Here is a 19,998-nt window from a genome sequence, read left to right as displayed (position 1 = left end):
TCATTTTTCTCCTTCTTAGTAGCTGGTGCAGTGCTGTGTTTTTGACTTTCAGCCCGTGAACAACACTGATAACACCAATGTTTTTAGTTGTTGCTAAGTAATGGTTACTCTGACCAAGGACTTTCTGAGTCTCATGCTCTGCCAGGGAGGAGGGGAAGCTGGGAGGAAGCTGAGACAGGACACCTGACCCAAACTAGACAAAGATGTATTCCATACCACAGCACATCATGCCCACTATATAAACTGGGGGCAGTTACCCAGAAGGGCTAGATCACTGCTCGGGTCGGGCTGGGTATCAGTCGGCGGGTGGTGAGTGGTTGTATTCTCTTCCCTTGTTATTTCCCTTATCATTCTTATTATTGGTAGTAGCAGTAGTGATTTGTGTTATACCTTAGTTACTGGACTGTTCTTATCTCAACCCGTGGGAGTTACATTCTTTCGATTCTCCTCCCCATCCGTTCAGGAGCCGGGGGAAGAAGGGGGGGTAGTGAGCAAGGGCTGTGTGGTTCTGGGTTGCCAGCTGAGCTTAAACCACAAGTTGCAACAGGTTTTTTTTGAAAATTATTTCTTTTGCGAAAGAGCATGGTTCATCCCAAATCACCCAGAAGTCAGAGAAGTAGACAGGAGAGTGCTTTGCAACAGAGAGCTGTGCAGAGGCACTGAGTCATTAATATTTATATGGCAGCACTGCCCTGGCTTCTTCACTAATGTGGTTATACTGTTTCCAAGCTACATGCAACATTTCCCTGTTACTGCACAATGTCATGATCAGACACTAACTCAGGGTGACAATGCACACAGTAATCACTATGCAGGACTCTGAATGGGCACAGCTGTGGGCATACATACCTACAGTTACTCAGTAAATTGTTTATAAATTGACTTCAGAGTACAGGACATTCGGGGTTCAGTAGCTCCTCAGTTGGAAATGCTGCCCAGCTTAGTCTGATGTACTACTTTCCTGCAATGGGTTCTTTGTAACCAATTTCCTTTACTTGTGAATAGCAATGCTCATTTTTATCCCTACCAAAGCCACTTGTTATTGCTTCTGCTCCTTTGCAGGCAGATTTGTCTCAGTTAAGTTTAGCTGTCTAGAAAATGTGTAGCAATTTAATGGTTCACAATCAATGAAAAGAGGTATGAGCCTCCAGAGACCAATTCATGTCAGAAACATATCTTAGGACAGACCAGCTCTGCTTCCTTCTCTCCACCAATGGCACATGAAGATTGATCTGACAGTTTAGACTCCACAGCTATTTGTTAGTTTATAACAGTTCTTCTGCAGATGATCCATGCATTTGAAACAAATAGATTGAAAAAAATACATCATTATTAATAGATATCACAACTTTAGTATGACTGGAGCCATATTTTCACCAAGAAATAGGCAGCTGCTCAGATACTGTCCAATGAGAAGTATGACCCCACTCGTTAACAGTAAATGTGTCCGTTTCATTCACAGAGTATTTCTGAATCATTCCATAAGTTCTGTCCATCAAGAATCACCATATGGTAAAGAATCCAGTAATAACAGTCCTGAGTGACACTTTTCAAGGCTGTAGCTCCTGAAGACATTACCGTAGAAATCTCATATACATATATTAAGGCAGATGTAAGCACATTTGGTTTTTTAACTTGCAACAAGTTCAGAATGAGTTGATAAAAAGATGGAAAATGCATGCAATGTCATTGTATCAAGCATGAAAATTTGACATTTTAAGAAGTTAACAAATTATTCCAAATATTTGCTTATTTTTTTAAAAGTCAGCTAGAAGAACTAAGCTCATGATGTCCTTCAGTAATACAAGGTATAACAGCCCATGGAAAACACTCAGTGGCAAAGTACATGTACTGAAGAACTCAAGTATTCCAGGATGGAGATAGCAACATGTTATATTGTCAGAGATATAAAAGCCTACACACCCATAGATCACATAGTATCATTCCTTTTACAGTTGTCCTTGTCCTGCCCTTATTTGCTCCCACGCTTCAGGGAGCCCAACAGGAGGAAATATTCCCAGTCCCAATGGGGCAGTGTCACTCATCAGTACTAGAAATTGTATTGAATCTGATGTTGTTAGCAATTTGCCATTAACAGCTTTGCAAATGGCTGTGATTTCAGAGGAGCTGCCTAGTAAACATTGCCCAGCTTTTCACAGTGACTAGCACTGGAGGCTTCACAGTAAATTGCAAGAAGCCTTTAAAAATATTGCTAAAAGACAGCTTATTGTCTCAACTACTGCTGGCAAATAAGTTCCTATTCACAGAAGTATAGAAAGTCTAGAAACATATAATTCATTATGGGATAGTTATTACACTTTATAGATTTTATTGATCCTATTTAAAAAAGCAACAACCTGTAGTTCTACTTACTTGGCATTAAGCTGTGTCACTGAAGAAGTGAGTTCCACTAGTGAACTATGCATACTGCGAGAACACATTTCTCTAAGATTTTGAAGGAAAAAAATAAATAAATAAAATTGCAGGAGACAGAAGTTTATAGAATCATAGAATTGGGTTGGAAAGGACCTTAAGATCATCTGTTTCGAGCCCCCTGCCATGGGCAGGGGCATCTCCCACTAAACCATGTCACCCAAGGCTCTGTCCAGCCTGGCCTTGAACACTGCCAGGGACAGCTGCATACAGCTGTACTTGCACAGGTTTTTAACTTTGCAGGGAACAGATGGAAACTGGGAGTCGCAATATGATGTAAAAAAAGCAGCTACAAAATCACAAGAGTGCAAGTTCCGGCCTCCACTGAGTTCTGAAGTCAGAAGGGGGTGGGATCTTTGTCTTCCTTAAGAACCATTTCTTCCTTCTCCTCCCAATTTTACAGCACTTCATTTAACTTTGAAAAAAAAAATAAAATAGTCTGACAGATCAACATAAGTGCTTGCCCATAACTATTTTATATCTATAGTTGAGCTTGAAAATTCACTTTCTTGTTTATTTATATATTATCATAGACATGCTTACGCAAGAAGGAAATCAGAATCACAAGGGCATTTTCTTTATCTGGTGCATTCAGTTATTATTCCATCAAATGGGACTGACACCTAGGTGGCTTCACTTTCAGGAGAGCTGATACTAACCTATATTATAATTTTAATTCCATTTTGGGTTTGATTATTTATAGACAGATATAATGCAGACTCTATGATGCTTTATGAAACCATTAAGAGGAAAAAAGCCAAATTCAGACCTTTCTTACCCTTTATGAAAAAATTTCCCTAGCTTAGCGGAGAAACTCAAATTCATCCCACTGTGTTGAGATTAATGCCCTAACACAAACTTATGTCCTAAAAATATATTATTGATTATCCATATCCTTGAAGAATTATTGTCAGATTCTGTGATCCATATATGTACTTCTGCCAGTTAAAAAAAACATGGCTCAATCCTGTAGCTTGCTTTATGTGAGTAAACCACATGTGCCAGTCACTATAATTAAATTCAGCAGAAACATTCAGATTATGTCAGCTGAGTGAAATCCCACAGCAGATCTGGCTAGAAGAGTAAAATTGAGACAGAGAGCAAGTGTCCTTTCTTTCCACAGCCCTCATGTTGCAGTTGAAGTTCCAAATTGAACTATATTCTTTGCCCAACCCTAGGTATGAATCTCTCCATATCTAACAGCTTACAACCAACATTTCAGGCTTTTCTAAAAGACCCATCAGCTGAATGGTTCAGGACTTTCCAGCTGTGATTCTAGGACCTGGTGAATGATAAAAAGATGATTCGCAGCCTATAGGAGCTCAGTGTGTATGTTATGTTTTCAGCTATGTCAATCATACCATTGAATCACCTGTAAATCCACCAGAAGCATCAAAAGGGCTCTAACAAATGAGTTTTGCAATACTTTTTTCAAGTGGCTTAAAATGTGACCCCATCACCCTCATATTCCTCAGAGAGAAAATTTCAATTCCACAGCAGTGTGCTGAGGGGACCATGCACCTCTGCTTCAGCACTGGGTTCATCGCCCTGTGTGTGTATCACACACAGGATTCACAGCTGGGGCTGGGGCAATCCTTTTTGCTCAGGAAAGCACTGTCAAAGCCATGACTTGTAGGGAATGCTTGAAGACTCAAAGTCAGACAGACAGAGAGGGAAATTAACCAGGAGGAGATAACACTAGTTATCCAGTATTATTTAACTGGGGCAAGTGTCTTCATCAATGGCTATTTGAAGGGAGGACAAAAAGGAGGCTAAACTGGCTGATGCCACCCACAGCTGCTGATTTGTGTTGAGAGATGGAGAAATATCAACTGCACTGTTAATTTCTGTATTATGAAATTAATCCTCTCATTTGCACAGTAGGAAGCCAAATTACACCACCAAATGCACAAATAAATCTGATATTTTGAGAAGCTGACATTGTACCACTGGAGCTGGTTCCAGCAATATTTCCCACCTCACAGATAGAGGATAAAGGTGTCTTCCCTGGACAAAGACACTGGCAGAAAAGCAGCCAGATCCTCAGCCGATGAAGTTTGGCAAAGGTTTTCCAATTTAAAGAGAACAGCTGTGACCTGCCTCCCAGAAATGCAGCAAATAAGGAGTGGGGAGAAGAAACATCTTTCTAAACTAGCAAGAGAAGTTGCCATGGGACCTACTGCAGCTTCACATTCCAGCCTGAGTATATTCCCTGCATATGAGTGCTGCCTGTAGGTACCATATAGAGAACTTCTGCCCTAAAAACAACATCTTGACAGACAACACAAAACTAAAATAGGAGAGGTGAAAAAGATCTACCTGCAGTCATACAGAACTGAGAGCCATATCCACTGGTAAAGCTACATTGTCACTTGACTTGAATGACAACTATAAAATGCCTGAGGAACATTAGGCTTTGTGAGGGAAGTATTTCACTCATTTTTTGTTAGTTTGGTTTTATCTAATTGTTATTCTGTATTAGAGATTCAAAGACTTTCAGGTAGAATCACAGAATCATAGAATAGTTAGGGTTGGAAAGGACCTTAAGATCATCTAGTTGCACCCCCTCCTGCCATGGGCAGGGACACCTCACACTAAACCATGTCACCCAAGGTTCTGTCTAATCTGGCCTTGAACACCGCTAGGGATGGAGCATTCACAACTTCCTTGGGCAACCCATTCCAGTGCCTCACCACCCTTACAGTAAAGAACTTCCTCCTTATATCCAATCTAAACTTCCCCTGTTTCAGCATACTGCTGGCTCATATTAAGTTTCTCATTGACTAACACCCCCAGCTCCTTTTCTGCAGGGCTGCTCTGAATTTCTTCTCTGCCCAACCTGTAGCTGTGCCTGGGATTGCTCCGACCCAGGTGTAGGACCTTGCATTTGTGTCATAGTTCAAACCCAGCCAGACAGCTCATTCACTCACTCCCCCCCCTTCTTGCCCTCCCCCTACTCCCGGAGCAACGGAGAAGAGAATCGAAAAGAATGCAACTCCTACGGGTTGAGATAAGAACAGTTTAGTAACTAAGGTATAACACAAATCACTACTGCTACCACAAATGATAATAATGATAAAAGAAATAACAAGGGAAGAGAATACAACACCTCACCACCAGCCGACCAATAACTTGCCCCCCCACACCCTGACCAAGCACTGACCGATACCTCCTCCAACCCTGCAGTCTCCCAGCCCTTCCGGCTAACTCTCAGTTATATCCTGGGCATGACGTGCTGTGGTATGGAATACCTCTTTGGCTAGCTCGGGTCAAATGTCCTGTCTGCTTCCTCCCGGTTTCCCCTCTTCCCTGGCAGAGCATGAGACTCACAAAGTCCTTGGCCAAACCAAAACACCATTGTTATCAGCTCTGTTCCCAGGCCGAAAGTCAAAACACAACACTGCACCAGCTACCAAGAAGGAGAAAAATGACTGCTACTGCTGAACCCAGGACAATTTGGCATGGTTAAACTTCATAAGGTTGACATCAGCCCACCTCACAAGCGTGTCAAGGTCCCTCTGGATGGCATTCCTTCCCTCCAGGGTATCAACCGAACCACACACCTAGCCAAGTTTAATTCTAACTGGGCCTTAGCTTTCCTAACGGTTCCTAGCTTCCTGGACAACATCCCTGTATTCTTCCCTGGTCGCCTGCCCTTGCTTCCACATTATATAAGCCTCTTTTTTCCCTCTAAGTTTCTTCTGCAGCTCCTTATCCATCCAAGGAGGTCTCCTGGCCCTCCTGCTGCACTTCCTTCTAGTTGGGACTCAACACTCCTGAGCTTGTAGCAGGTGATCCTTGAATATATATTTGAGGATCTCAAATTCAACCATCTCATGATCGCTGCAACCAAGGCTGCCTTGGAGTGCCACATTTCCAGCCAGCCCTTCCCTGTTGGTGAGCACAAGGTCAAGCATGGCACCTCTCCTTGTTGTCTCCTCTATTACTTGCAGAAGGAAGTTGTCTTCCACACAATCGAGGAACCTCCTGGATTGCCTGTGCTGGGCCATACCTTCACTCCAACAGATATCAGGGTGGTTGAAGTTCCCCATGAGGGCAAGGGCCTGCGAGCGTGAGGCTGTTCCTATCCGTGTATAGAGTGCTTCATCCACATAGTTGTCTTGATCAGGCGGTCTGTACCAGATCCCCACAGTAATGTCCCCTATAGCTGTTCTCCCTTTAACCCTGACCCACAGACTCTCTATTAACTGATTCCCTGTCTCCAGACAGAGTTCCCTACTCTCTAACCTATTGCTAACATAAATAGCAACTCCCCCTTCCCATCTGCCAAGGCTCATCTTTCCTAAAGAGCCTGCAACTTCTGTTCCACATAAATCACAGACTCCCTGAAATGTGAGGGATAATCATTTGCCAACTTATTTTCACTCACCTATTTTCCTCTTCTTTGTTGATCGAGTCCTCTCACCGTTTTGATTTCTAAATGTCAACTTTTAAAAATTACTAAAAAGACACATGTAATTTATTAAAAAAACAACCAACCATTAGAACAATCACATTTTTCCCTGAGTCATTGATTAGGGAGAGATGCTGAACCACAATTAGTATGTGGTTCAGCAGCTAGTATAGGCTAACCTGTTGCTGATGAACAGCCTGATTATAAACCCCAACAAATGCTGCTCACATCCAAAGCACTCCAATATATTTCATAAAACTTACATAAACCAATGTCCTGGGTTCAGCAGTAGCAGTCATTTTTCTCCTCCTTGGTAGCTGGTGCAGTGCAGTGTTTTGACTTCACTTCACTTAGGATATGTAATAAAAAAAAGACAGAGATCTTTCACAGCAAGCAGGAACTGCAGCTGCCAATTCAAGCTTAGCAAGGTCTACATTGTATACTTAGAAATTGAAAAGTGTATATTCTCACCTGACTCCAGGTTCTTGGGCCTTAGGAAAATATGCACATATTCTGAAAACAGTAACAAAAAGAGTTAGCAACATCACCTGAAATTCCATTTAAAATGGTTACATAACCACTCCCTCCCACTCCATCTTCTTCCCAAAACAAAACTAGTTAGGTATAACCTTGTTTGTAGTTAGTTCTTTCATACAGCAATATAAGATCTAATCTGCGAGCATGTGCTTTAAATAAAAGGCAGCTGCTCATATGATCTCCTCATTAAGTATTGTATTACAAATGCATACAAAGATGCCGTGGTAATTAACAAGGCACAAAAGCTTTGGGGCAATAGGGGCTAGGTTGAGACTTATCTTTACGTTTACAGGATAATAGTCTATGAATGTAGCCTTCATTTTAAAATCTATTTGCTCTGAGAATGACATTCCAGAATTATTCTCTTTGAAAAGATAAGATTTATTTTCTATTCTTTGAGATCCTAAAAAATAACTTTTAGTGCTTTTAGGATCTATTCCTTCTCCTTTATCTTAAGCTTCAAGGCCTCTTGATAATGTTTCATAGAAGGATTTGAAAATTTTTGAAAGTATGAAGTTTTACCATGTAACAAGTCATTTTTACATCAACCACCACTTCCAAATGTTGGTTTATCACCTTCTGTCCTACTTTTGAGCTTCTTTATTTTTCTACCCTATACTTCAGCCTTAACTTTTCCAAATCTCTATACCCTTATCTTGCATGGAACAAAACTCCTTCCCATTGTTATTTCATTCAAATACTCTCTACTTCCTCTTTGGACAGTGAGGCAAGCATGAAGTTAAAATAGCTGTGATAGCAATCTATTTAGCTCTTTTCTTTTTTCTTTCCTTTTCTTTTTCTCTTCTCTTTCTTTTCTTTTTTTCTCCTTCCTGTAAACGACATTTAGAGAGACCTGGGTTTTTTTAGCCTACAAGATATGCAATCTTCTCCAGTAATGCTAACCAAAAGCCTTAATGAAAGGATGCAAATCATGGGAGGACAATTTAAAAGCCACACCTGCATTAAGAGGAAATAGATCTCTTGCCACAGATGCAATTGCTTCTCCTTTAAAAAGCAAGAGAACAGGATTTCTTATAGACCAATTAATTGGGTGCATTTCACAGGTTTTTTCAGTATCTGTTTCTCATTGTGCCTGAAGCTAAATCCCTAGGGTCCTCCCATATTCTCAGCAGCAGTTTCATCCTTTCCTGTATTTTTCTTATGAAACTGAGCTTTCATAATACAGCTGAAGACTGCATACCTAAACAAAAAGTGCTGGAATAGAAAACTCACAAAGTAATCGTGCTGGCTGGAAAATGTGCTTTCTTTTTTAACAATATAAATTTAAAAGTAAAATCAAAATTCAGCTAAGGTTTAGAATAGGATCTTTTGGGGACATTTTCCTGTTTTGCATGGGCAGAAAATTCTGGCTTTTGCCCACCTACAAGGCTGGCAGCAGAGTACCCCACCACAGCATTTTCAGGAGTATGAGGAAGTAGACTTGGATATTCTCAGCTTCAGAGGAAGATCTTCAACCAGGCCTGGAACAAGGCTTTGTTGAGCATCCAGCTAAAAATTTGTGCCCTTTTTGCAGGTGGTGGAGTAGGTCTGACAAGGGGACACTCTGTAAAATCTCTAATTAAGACTCTTGCTGAGATAAAGAAAATATCTCTAGAATCAGCTCAAAATCACATGAAGCCAGTAGTTAATCATGACTCCTCCACAGTAAAGCAAAGCTGCTTAACTTTATAGTGTACCATGTTTTCTCTTAAACACCCCATCCCAAATGAATCACGCGCTACCTCTGATTTTATCAGAGCATGGTTGACAAAATGCTTAGCCCCAGGCTGGCCAGGATCCCCTCAGCTGACCCCTCTCCTCCTGAGGACTACAAAAAGAACCCAGCTGCACTTCACCCCTGAAGCAGTCCTTGTAGTCAGCTTCCTAAAATTATGAGGGATAAATGTGGGCCTTGAAGTCCTTTTAAAATCCAGCTGTATTCCCATTAGCCAGGAACAGTAATAAACAGCTCCCTTTCTCTGGAGTCAGGAAGGGAGCATCCCATGGAGATGAAGGAATTTTATAACAGGCCTAAACTGCAGGATTTCTTCTTTTTCCCTTAGGGTGCCTGGTCCTGAAGGCCCTTCAAAGACTGAAATACAGTTCACAGATGCTGACTTTGCTAAGTTTTAATCTAGGGGAAAAACAGGGAGAAGAAAAATAAAATACAGTTGTGACTGCTATATAGAGAAATAATAAATACCAGATATAGATTTTTCCTTCAAACAAAACAAAGGGGACTGAAAAAGCATGAGTCTTGTTCTTATTTCTTATCAAAATTGCTAAAAATTAGCTGATGCAAAACAATAATAATAGCAATAGTAATGATCTTGTAAATCTATAGGAATATGCATTATTTTAAGAAAGATTGAGAACAAAGTATATACCTGAACCCGAAAAACGTGAAACATGGGGGAAAAGAAAACAAATGGCCATTTCACAAAGAACAACAAATATAGGAGATAAGTCATCTGAGTGACCTCTGACATAGGGAAAAAAAATGGATTTAAAAAGCAGATGGATTTCCAAGTGAAGGATAGAGAGGCCTGAACAAATCAGCAGACAGAAGGAACAGTGGTGGGGATATGATCATTAAAATATTAGTGTCATTTCTGGAAATGTGAAAAGTTCAGCAATCTGTGATACTGTTTTCTCAATACGTGGCCATTGCTTTGTTCCAGTGCATCGCCCAGGCTCTCACTATCTCGGTTGACTCCCCAGCTGCCTGCAGAGTCCACACAGCATTCGAGGAGCTGTCAGCAGCTCACAGTGGCTGGATGCAGGGGAGGGCAGAGGGCACAGGTTTGTGCTGTCAAACAGTGGGACGCAATGGAATCAGACATATCCAACACCAGTCTCACAGGTATACGTATTTATGCATTAATGCATGATGGTTGAAATGGAGATGCAAACCTCCTGGAACAAAACCTACTTGCCCAGACTTACTTCAGTCAAAAAATGCTTTCTTATTTTTCTAATGCTCGGAGATTGCTGATAGAAGTATCATTGAAATTATCCCATTTCAGCCACACAGTATAAGTGTTCACATTCATCACTACATCTTGGTCTTTACCTCAAGGACTCACCCTCTGCATTATATATGAAGTTTCTCTGTCACAGACCGTACTCCTCTGTGCCAACCACCTTTCATCCCCAGTGGTCTCATTAAAAAGAAAAAAAATAAATAAAAATAAATAAATTATTCCTAAGGAAGGACATTAATAAATGGAAATGTGTGAAAAAAATAACTGAATAATTCAAACCACTCCTTGGCTCTTCATGATGATCTCAATGCATATAACCATATGGTTTACACCATTTTTTAAAGATACATTGATTTTTATTTTTCTTACAACAGTTCCTAGGTAAAGCACACCATTAGATTTCCTATTTTAACAGAATAGATGCCCCAAGGCTTTTTGAATGCTGCTTTCCCTGTGTTGCAAAAGCCTCATCTCCAGGGACTGGAATTTGATTCTGATGCATCAGTTTCTGTGGGCAGTGCAAGCTGCAATGCTGATTTTGACAAAGAGGCATGTCTTTTCTAATTGATAGGAAATAGACTGAAAATGCCCAAGACATCTCTCCAAAGTAACTAAATGCTCAGTAACAAATTTTTGTCTCTTCCAAGTTACAACAGAATCAATGATCTAGAAGAGAAAAGCTCACAAAACCATTATTATTGTTCATCCTTCTTTCACCGCTTTATACTCTCATCATTATGGTCATTCACTTTCTAGCATCCTCTCGAGTCTGGCAGATATTTAAGAGCAGAGAAATCAGAAAAATTCTCATAATAAAGCTGCTGATTGCTAAAGAAATACAATGTTCTGGCTGATGGGAGTCTAAGACATTTCTGCAGCACTGGGTCACCTCCTATTTTGAACTACTTTGTCTCTTGCAGAGAGTAAAATATGACTAAGCTTTCATGAGGTTACTACCCCTATAGTAACAGGCTATTTCTTCTTATGGTCCCATGCTTCATCTTTGCATCAGCAGAAAATCTCATTCCTCAAGTCTATATATCATTCACTTTCATGAACACGCAGATCACACAATCTAAACACGACAGATTTTTTGCTGTTTCTTCAGAATATCCAGTGCTGATGATTTAGTGCTTAGAAACAACTCTGGGAACCTCTCCGAACACCTCCTTGGTAGGCTGAAAAAATATCTGTGAGAAGAGACTTGCAAGGATAAATCAAAGTGTGAGAGACTTTACTAAACTAGAGCAATTTTTATAGCATTTAGATGATACTGCAGTACTGTTAACCAGAGTGTAAATGATTGAACAGGTGATGAATCCCTTAGAGGAAAAAGCCATTAAGAGGTTTTAAATCCACAGAAAAACAGTATTATGTGCTATAAAGAGCAACAAGATGTCCTTTTCTTCCCTTTCTAATGCAGTCTTGATCAGATTGCTCCTATACAGTCTTCTCAAGGCATTTTATCAACACATGCCAAACAACATCGGTATTGAATTTCAGTATGATTTACAAATTAGCATTTGAAGAGAAATGCTGCTGATAGGCTCCATTTTCATCCACATGAGGATCTCATCTTAGCCTACCCAGAGAATGCAGAATGTAGTTACTGACAACTGCATTTGCCGTATCTTTCACTTCCCAACCAACTCTCCAACTAGATTTGATTTCACAATACCAGTGAAATCCTTTTCTCACAAGTTATCTCTCTGTAAATAATGGTGTTTAGGATATTCATTTGCAGTGGACCCACTCCGTCCTTAGGCTACTTAATATGGACAAGAGACTCCAACACAAATTTTGTCTCTCCATCAGAGTATCTGAGTCAACAAGCTTATTAGATCTCCTCAGCTGTGTTCTCTGAAACTGTCCAACTTTGCTTAACTAATTGAATGACCACTGGAGCAGCAACCTGGCTTTCCTTTCTGATGCTTGACTTCCCTAACCTCTTTCTTGTCCAGTGAATGTTTAATTACTGAGGTAAAGTGAAACATATGCAAGAGAAGAGATGAGAAGAGCTTGCCCACAGCATGCATGATAGCCTAGTTATTCAGGCAGTCTGATGAGCAAGTAGGCAAGATAGGTTTAAACATCTACTTCAAGTCTTCTAAACTCAAATGTCACAAAACTTAGGAAGCCATTCTCAGAAGTGCTTTGTGGCTATTTAAGAAGTACAGTTTAGTTACCTTGCACATTTGAAAGTTATTTAAGACTCTAAGTTAATAAATTTCACCATCACATTTCACTCCTGGGATGCCCCCATGCAGTCTTTTATGTATCACCCACAAACTCTATAGATGAACTTTTAGAGTTAGAAGACTGACTTCTTCAGGCCTCTGTGAAAACTGGTAAATCTTTTGTGAGAATCCTTTTCATAGCATAACTGGTATGCAGTCACTAGTACAAAAACTTCTGTCATCTCCTCTGTAAGTAAAAAAAAACAATATACTCAGTAGAGCAGGTACTGAATGAAAATAAAATCAGTGTAGATCTATAAACTATTAGGAAAAGACAGTAATCTTTTAATTTTAGATGGAAAAATGGCCTTTGGTTTCTTCTCACTGACTCTCCAGGTGTTAGGGGATATACTCTTCCACTGCAGGGGCACTTGGAAAGAATTTAGGCCATGAATCAAAACTCCAAGCACAAGAATAAAATCAAAACTCAATCTTGCTCCCTATATCTGAGACAGATTAAAATATAGTGAATGTTGTGAAATTCTAGGACAATTTACACTATATATTTGCTGTTAGCAGTTCCCCATGAGAAATTAACTCATCCTAGGACACAAGTCAGCAGAGGCCAGGGCCCGGAAGAGTATACCGTGAAGCAGAAGGATAGCTTTATTTATGCTTGTGGTCCCTTCGCTCTAGTAAGCATTATTCTACATTGTGGAGTCGAAGAAGTCCTTCCCAACTCAAAGGAGGAATGTACTGACCTCAACCAGCTATAATGAAGTGTAAATTTTGATAAAGTATTACTAGGATACCATAAGACTGAAACCTCTTCAACAGCCCCTTCCAGTGATATTTTCTCCCACATCCTTTCAGTTTTCAGAAGCATCACTATTGAATCACCCTTCTTGAAAGTAAATCCCCTGTGGATGCTTTCCTGTGTTTGCTGCCCACCACACAGGTGAACTCTGAATGAGCACATTGCCACTTTCAAGCTTAAAATTCTACCTCTCCTCTTTCACAGCAACTGCCTCCTCTCTTTTCTCAGTGAAGTAACCAACTGTCTGCAATTTAACTGGGACACTGAGAACTGTCTCTAAGACAACTACTTCAAGCAAGGAAGCAAGCAAGCAAAAACCACCCTTCTTAGTGCCCTGCTGAGGCTGCTGCTTCTTTGACTTAAGGTTTTTGGTTTTTTTTTTCTCCTTAGCCTGCTGCTTCTCAGCAGTTTCTCTCCTGTATGAATTCTGCTTGTGGGTCCTTAACAGTATGGGAGGTGAGCTGAGTTTTTGTTTTCTCCTAAGTCTCACAACTGTTCTCTAAAATAATGTAGGTCAAGGAAATAGAAGCATGCCTATTCTGTAGTTGAATGTGAGAAGCAAAGGCTGTTTTAACCCAGCCTGCCTCTCACAAATGGAAATTGTCATGGATCATTCTAAAGAATAGTAAAACTATACATCAGGTGGATAGTCTCCTTGTCTGTTATCTCAGTTGTCAACAGAAGAAAAAGGACCTAGTAGAAAGATGACAGCAAAATAACAATGTTTTTAATTGCCTGCTGGATTAGGAACAATTTTTGCTATGGAAAGAGAAAACTATTGTTAATGCTAATTATTGTAAGGTTTAAAGGCACTGTTATCTTTCCTCCAAAATATCATGAGACAGGCTTTGTTGCACACTGTCCTTTTGGGATCCTATCCAGCAGAACAGTGAAACAGAAAGCAGGACTGACTTCAGTGATGTCAACAGGACTATTCACACATAGAAATACACACGATTAAGAATTTTGTTGAAAAAGGGTTAAAGGACTTTCATATTCTTTAATGTCACTTACAATAATGTGGCCCACTATTTCCTGCTGTTTCTATTTTCTGATAATAACAGTTCTTCATCTCTGGGTTGCTAGTGTATTGTATTGTTGCATGTTGTAGTTAAGCAAACCTGATGAATTAATTCACTTGGACCTTCTTGTCTTTACCTGATGAAAGAAGCAATAACCCATGCAAATAAATCAGGCTCCCTCTCTCAGTGAAATATTCTGTTTCAGTTTAGTGTATTTTTTTAAACAATTTGTACACAAGCTATATTGATACTAAGCTGGCAGATGAAATCCCATCACATTGACTTCTCATGTTACTATGAGTTGCATATTCACTAAGAAGAAGAGATGTTGCCACCCTATAACAGTAGAAAACCTATTAATCCTGCCATTTCCAAGAACCTGTAAGAAGTGTATAGGCCAGACTAATAAACAGTTAGTACCCACGCCTATTAGTCTGGCCAAACTATTAGGCAATTCCTTCAATAGGTACCTTCTCCCAGCATTGCAAGAAAGAGAAGCTGAAACACATCCCTGGTAAAGGATAGGTTAGGAATTTGCTCTGTGAACCCTTATCCTGAGACTCCCCCATGAGAATTTGCACCAGGCAGCACACACATGCTGTAACAGCGATGACTGAATGTCACTCCCTGTGAAAGAAATGCATTAATCAGAAGCGATGCCTCCAGAACAGAGCTTCCTCCAAAGCCCTTAAAACCCATGCTATACAAGCAGGCAAATTCTAAATAATGATTTCTGTGAGCCTACCCAAGTGTTCTGTGATCCTGAGCTAAGACAGCAGGGACAGAAAGATGTTGGCACTACCATCTCCTCTGATGTCCACTTTACAACAAGATGGAGGAAACAGGAAATCTCTTCAGGGAGCATGCTTAACGGAACAATGAGCTAAATTAGCATCTGACATTCAGAAAGTCTTCATATTTTGAATGACAAACATTTTCAGTTCTCACAAGTATTGCCATCCTTTTCAGACATTTTTGTATGTGTTTGTGTGTTACAATCTCTAGTGCATAGTATAGGATCATGAGGCAATATTATGAGGAGAAATAGTTTCTTCTCATTCAAAAACCTCTATGTGAACACACTGTCCTATATTACATTTGAGGTCAGATCAGGAGTGTAGTGTACTGTGGGCTTAAAATCTTTAGAAGCACCTATTGGATGTTCATTGTTTCCATAGTTCAATTAGATGAAGTGCAGACAGGTAACAGATTGCATCCTATGTAGGCCTGCAGGGAAAAAAAAAGGGGGTTCCCCAGTTCTACACACTAAGCTAATGTTACCTATGGCTTTAATGTGAAATCATTCTTTAACGATGTAAGTACTGATCACCTTTTTATATCTATCACAGTTATGCATTCATTTTACAGGTCAACAAATTGATTGTGAGTGACCAGGCAGCGCAAAGCAGGGCAGAATCATTATGTTCTGCAAGTGTCAGTACCAGAAGCTGCATTTTTGCTTGGAGGGAGACATTAACTTTTCCCTCATCTTGTAAAAATTCCAAACTCCATTTCAGCTTTGCCTAGAGCTTCTAATTATATTTTTTTTATCTATTTTGATGTAAGCTTCCCTGCAAGTTCCACAGTAGGTTTTTTTTTAATTTGCTTATCATTAATTTACATGTCACTCTGGCTTTTTTGTTTCTCTGCTGTTTCTCAGTTTAAAATTTTAACTGAAATGATTGTGTTTAATAACCTTGCTGCAATCTAATAGTCAATTGGAATAAATCTTTAACATTGTATTCTTTAACATTTAGAAGCTCCATCGAGAGCTATCACACACACAAATTAAACTCAAAATAAGGGAAATTGGAAAATCAGAATAATTTTTCTTGTTTTTTTTATTTTTTGGTTATTTGCTTTTGGATGATGTTGTTATTTTTTTCCAAGTCTTTATCTTTGCTCTGTAGGCAAACAGATTTATGAAAGTATTAGAAGTGGCCTTTTGACAGCTAAATGAGATAAAAGCAAAATTTCCATTTTATTCAAGCCTGCCTTCACAAACAGTGTAATTTTCCTTATCCAGCCAGTTTAGATTCAAGTCTTCTCTTGTGATATCACACTCAGTCAGATACGACAAGTTATTTCTATTAAAGTTTGGGGTTGAATGGAGACTAATTGGAATGTCGATTCTATTGTTAATATTACATTCCCTTGGCAGAATATAGTACCTTGTAGGAATTTAAGATTATACAATTTATATTTCTTGAATTGAAAACCTGTTTATATAGTTCAATTTGTTTAAATAAATAAAATAAAATTTCTCACAATGTCCTTAAATGATATTTTCACTGTAATTGCCTTTAATTATTTTTCCTGCATGGCTTTAATAATTTGGCACTGTTATCATTTATTCTTTAAAATATTTTGTTATATCCTTTTATCCTAAGCCATATTTTAAATGATCAATGCTGTTAACTTACCATTTCCTGTTGTCATACTAAAAGAAAACACACTTCATCATTTAAACTCATGGGGAAAATATTGTATATTTAACATCTCCCTGGCATCAGCTGCGCATTAGGACTTGTTTTATTGAACCTAATGTAGTAGAATCTCATTCATTGTTTTTCTATTTCTTTCCTCTTAACTGATAATCCCTGGAAAGATCAGTTTATTAGCAGAGGAGGGATGAGAAAATACCAATTATTGCAGGTCCTTGGTTTTGCTTTTCACCTGTTAATCTTTGTCTGAAGAAAGGCAGTTAACATAACTGACAGCTGAGTGCTTGTGTGAACCAGAAGATATTTAAATGGAGAGGAGTGGACTTACTCTCTAAAAGAACATAGATTTTCTGCAATGAGAATGTAACTTTAAAATATAAAAATGTAACATTATAAAAACAGATGGGGTAGACAGGCAATGTTAATCCAAATCCTACTTACATTCTCATGTATTGTTAATACTTCCCATCCTGGTAGCTAATTAATCAAACATTAATTGGAAAAAAAAAATTTACTGGCATACAGAGGACAACTTAAAACTCTCATGAGACTAATGTCATGTGAGGCTTTTCAGAGACTGTTTTGGGAGGGCACATCTCAGATTTAGAACAATACGGAAACTTGAAAAGTTAAATCAGACTTAACTGTTTCTCATTGATCTCTGCCTATGGATCAATCACTTCCATCAACTTCCTAAATCAAGATTCTTACTGAGTTACATTCATCCAATTGCGTGATGTGTTTTCTGGTTGCTGATAGTTACCATTTGCACCAGTCTTCTGCCTGGGGAAATCTAAAAAAAAAAACCTTTGCAAAGCAGAATACTAAAGGTCTATTTGTAAAAAAAAGTCATGACGTGTACACATGAATTTGAACAGCTAAGTTAGTGTGTGCAGACTCACTGTTCAGGTAAGAATTTACCTGTTGAACTGGTCAGACCTAAATGCACTTTGGGAAAGGTGGAGGTTTGACATTAGTAAGAGTGATTTTGACAACCCAGCTCTTACAGTTCATGTAGTAGTAAGAGTTACTTTTTTCCTTTTTAAAGAAAATTATAAAATGGAAGCTTACATTTTGATCTCAACCAAATGACCATTTTTGTTTTCCTGTTTATAAACTGTAAACAGGTTTCTTGTTTTCTGCATATTTTCACTCCAGACACTATTCTTGGATTTTGTACATTTAGTGACTGATGTGATGCATTATGAATTTTGGTATAGACCTATTTAATTTTCTTACTGCTTTCTCCTTCCATTTTTTGCTGATTTATACAGTATACAGCTAGAGAAGGAACTGCAAATGACAAAATGGAACAGACAACCTAAAACTTGTCTTCAGGGAGTATTCAAACATTTGAGCTTAATGTTTGCTATTCAGGAATATTTTTATCCAGCTATGCTCTGCTGCCCCTGTGTCCCCAGAAAATAAATGTGGTACTATTTAAACATGAGCAACATGAAAAAATATATCATCAACCTATCTTATCAGAATACCTGATCATATTCTGTATTCAAGCATATATTTATGGATTTATTTTTTTCTTATTATTTATTTCCTTAAATAAGTTACCAACCATGAAGTCAGGTCTATGAGCAGTTATCAGGCCCTGAATGTGAAATTTATCCCAGAAAATCTCTAAGCCGCTGATCACCAGAAGATGGGGAGCAGGATAAAACACAGAGGCTACCTAACCAGTGAAATAATCATACTACTCTGCCCATCCTGTACTAGTTTTTCCTTAAACATCCACAACTGACTACATATGGGGAATTTTATTAGGGTAGCAGTACTCTTGTTCTGAGAACAATCATTCTCTGTTCTCATTTTCTTACAGTTATTCAAGGAATCTAATCAATATTGCATCTGAAATGGAACACCTGAAAAGATATTTTATAATAAAATTAGTTTTATTTCTAATTTATTTGCCAGAGTCCAGATCAAACTTTCCAGATCAAACTTTAGGAAAACAGAAATCATCTTCAGAGAATAGTTTTGAACAACACCTGTGAAATGCACCAATATCTTTTGTATGGATGTCTATGAGCATAAAGAGGATTGGTTTTATGGCTTCCTTTTCAGCATGTTTTAGCAGGGTAAATGCGTATGCACCTTTCAAAGCATTTTCAAGATTAAATATGTTTCTCTGTGGTGTCTTTAGGTGTTGGAAGCTGTTTCAAATGAGATTCAGATGATAGTCATGTAATCCCACAGTATGGTTTTAGAGGCTGTCAGCAGTCCCAGGCACAGCTACAGGCTGGGCAGAGAAGAGATTCAGAGTAGCCCAGTGGAGAACAACTTCGGGGTGTTGGTTGATGAGAAAATGAACATGAGCTGGCAGTGTGCACTTGCAGCACAGAAAGCCAAATGTATCCTGGGCTGCATCAAAAGGAGCGTGACCAGCAGATCGAAGGAGGTGATCCTGCCCCTCTACTCTGCTCTTGTGAGACCTCACCTGGAGTATTGTGTGCAGTTCTGCTGTCCTCAACATAAAAAGGACATGGAACTGTTGGAACAAGTCCAGAGAAGGGCCATGAGCATGATCAGGGGACTGGAGCACCTCCTGTATGAAGACAGGCTGAGAAAGTTGGGGCTGTTCAGCCTGGAGAAGAGAAGGCTGCGTGGAGACCTCATAGCAGCCTTCCAGTATCTGAAGGGGGGCTATAGGGATGCTGGGGAGGGACTCTTCCTTAGGGACTGTAGTGACAGGAGAAGGGGTAACAGGTTAAAACTTAAACAGGGGAAGTTCAGATTGGATATAAGGAAGAAATTCTTTCCTGTTAGGGTGGTGAGGCACTGGAATGGGTTGCCCAGGGAGGCTGTGAATGGTCCATCCCTGGCAGTGCTCAAGACCAGGTTGGACGAGGCCTTGGGTGACATGGTCTAGTGCGAGGTGTCCCTGCCCATGTCAGGGGGGTTGGAACTAGATGATCTTAAGGTCCTTTCCAACCCTAACTATTCTATGATTCTATGATTCTATTCTAATCACACATGGCATGCATCTGCAACTACAGTAGGACAGAGATCTTCCTAAATTTTTATTTGTCTGCATTCTGTTTTAATTAAATTTTGGGTAACCACAGTAAGATAAAGGTCAGGACACCTAGGGAATGATACACACCTAAAATTTTTAATAATCATCAGCAGACAGCTACATTGTCATTCATCTGTGT

General features: G+C 39.3%; 1 long non-coding RNA gene across 1 annotated transcript in view; it reads left to right on the top strand.

The window, feature by feature from the left end:
- Positions 1-19,766, top strand: part of LOC130610363 (uncharacterized) — a 95,439-nt gene extending 75,673 nt beyond the window's left edge. Inside the window, exon 3 of the long non-coding RNA XR_008975036.1 lies at positions 19,738-19,766. This is a non-coding gene — a long non-coding RNA (uncharacterized LOC130610363). The remainder of the gene's footprint in view (positions 1-19,737) is intronic.
- The last annotated feature ends 232 nt before the right edge of the window (positions 19,767-19,998 follow it).

Source organism: Pezoporus wallicus, unplaced genomic scaffold (genome assembly GCF_028554395.1).
Source record: "Pezoporus wallicus isolate ANWC-B61680 ecotype Strahan unplaced genomic scaffold, APGP_CSIRO_Pwel_v1 contig_5261, whole genome shotgun sequence".
In the NCBI taxonomy this organism is placed as follows: domain Eukaryota; kingdom Metazoa; phylum Chordata; class Aves; order Psittaciformes; family Psittacidae; genus Pezoporus; species Pezoporus wallicus.
This window is presented reverse-complemented; position numbering and strand designations above follow the sequence as displayed.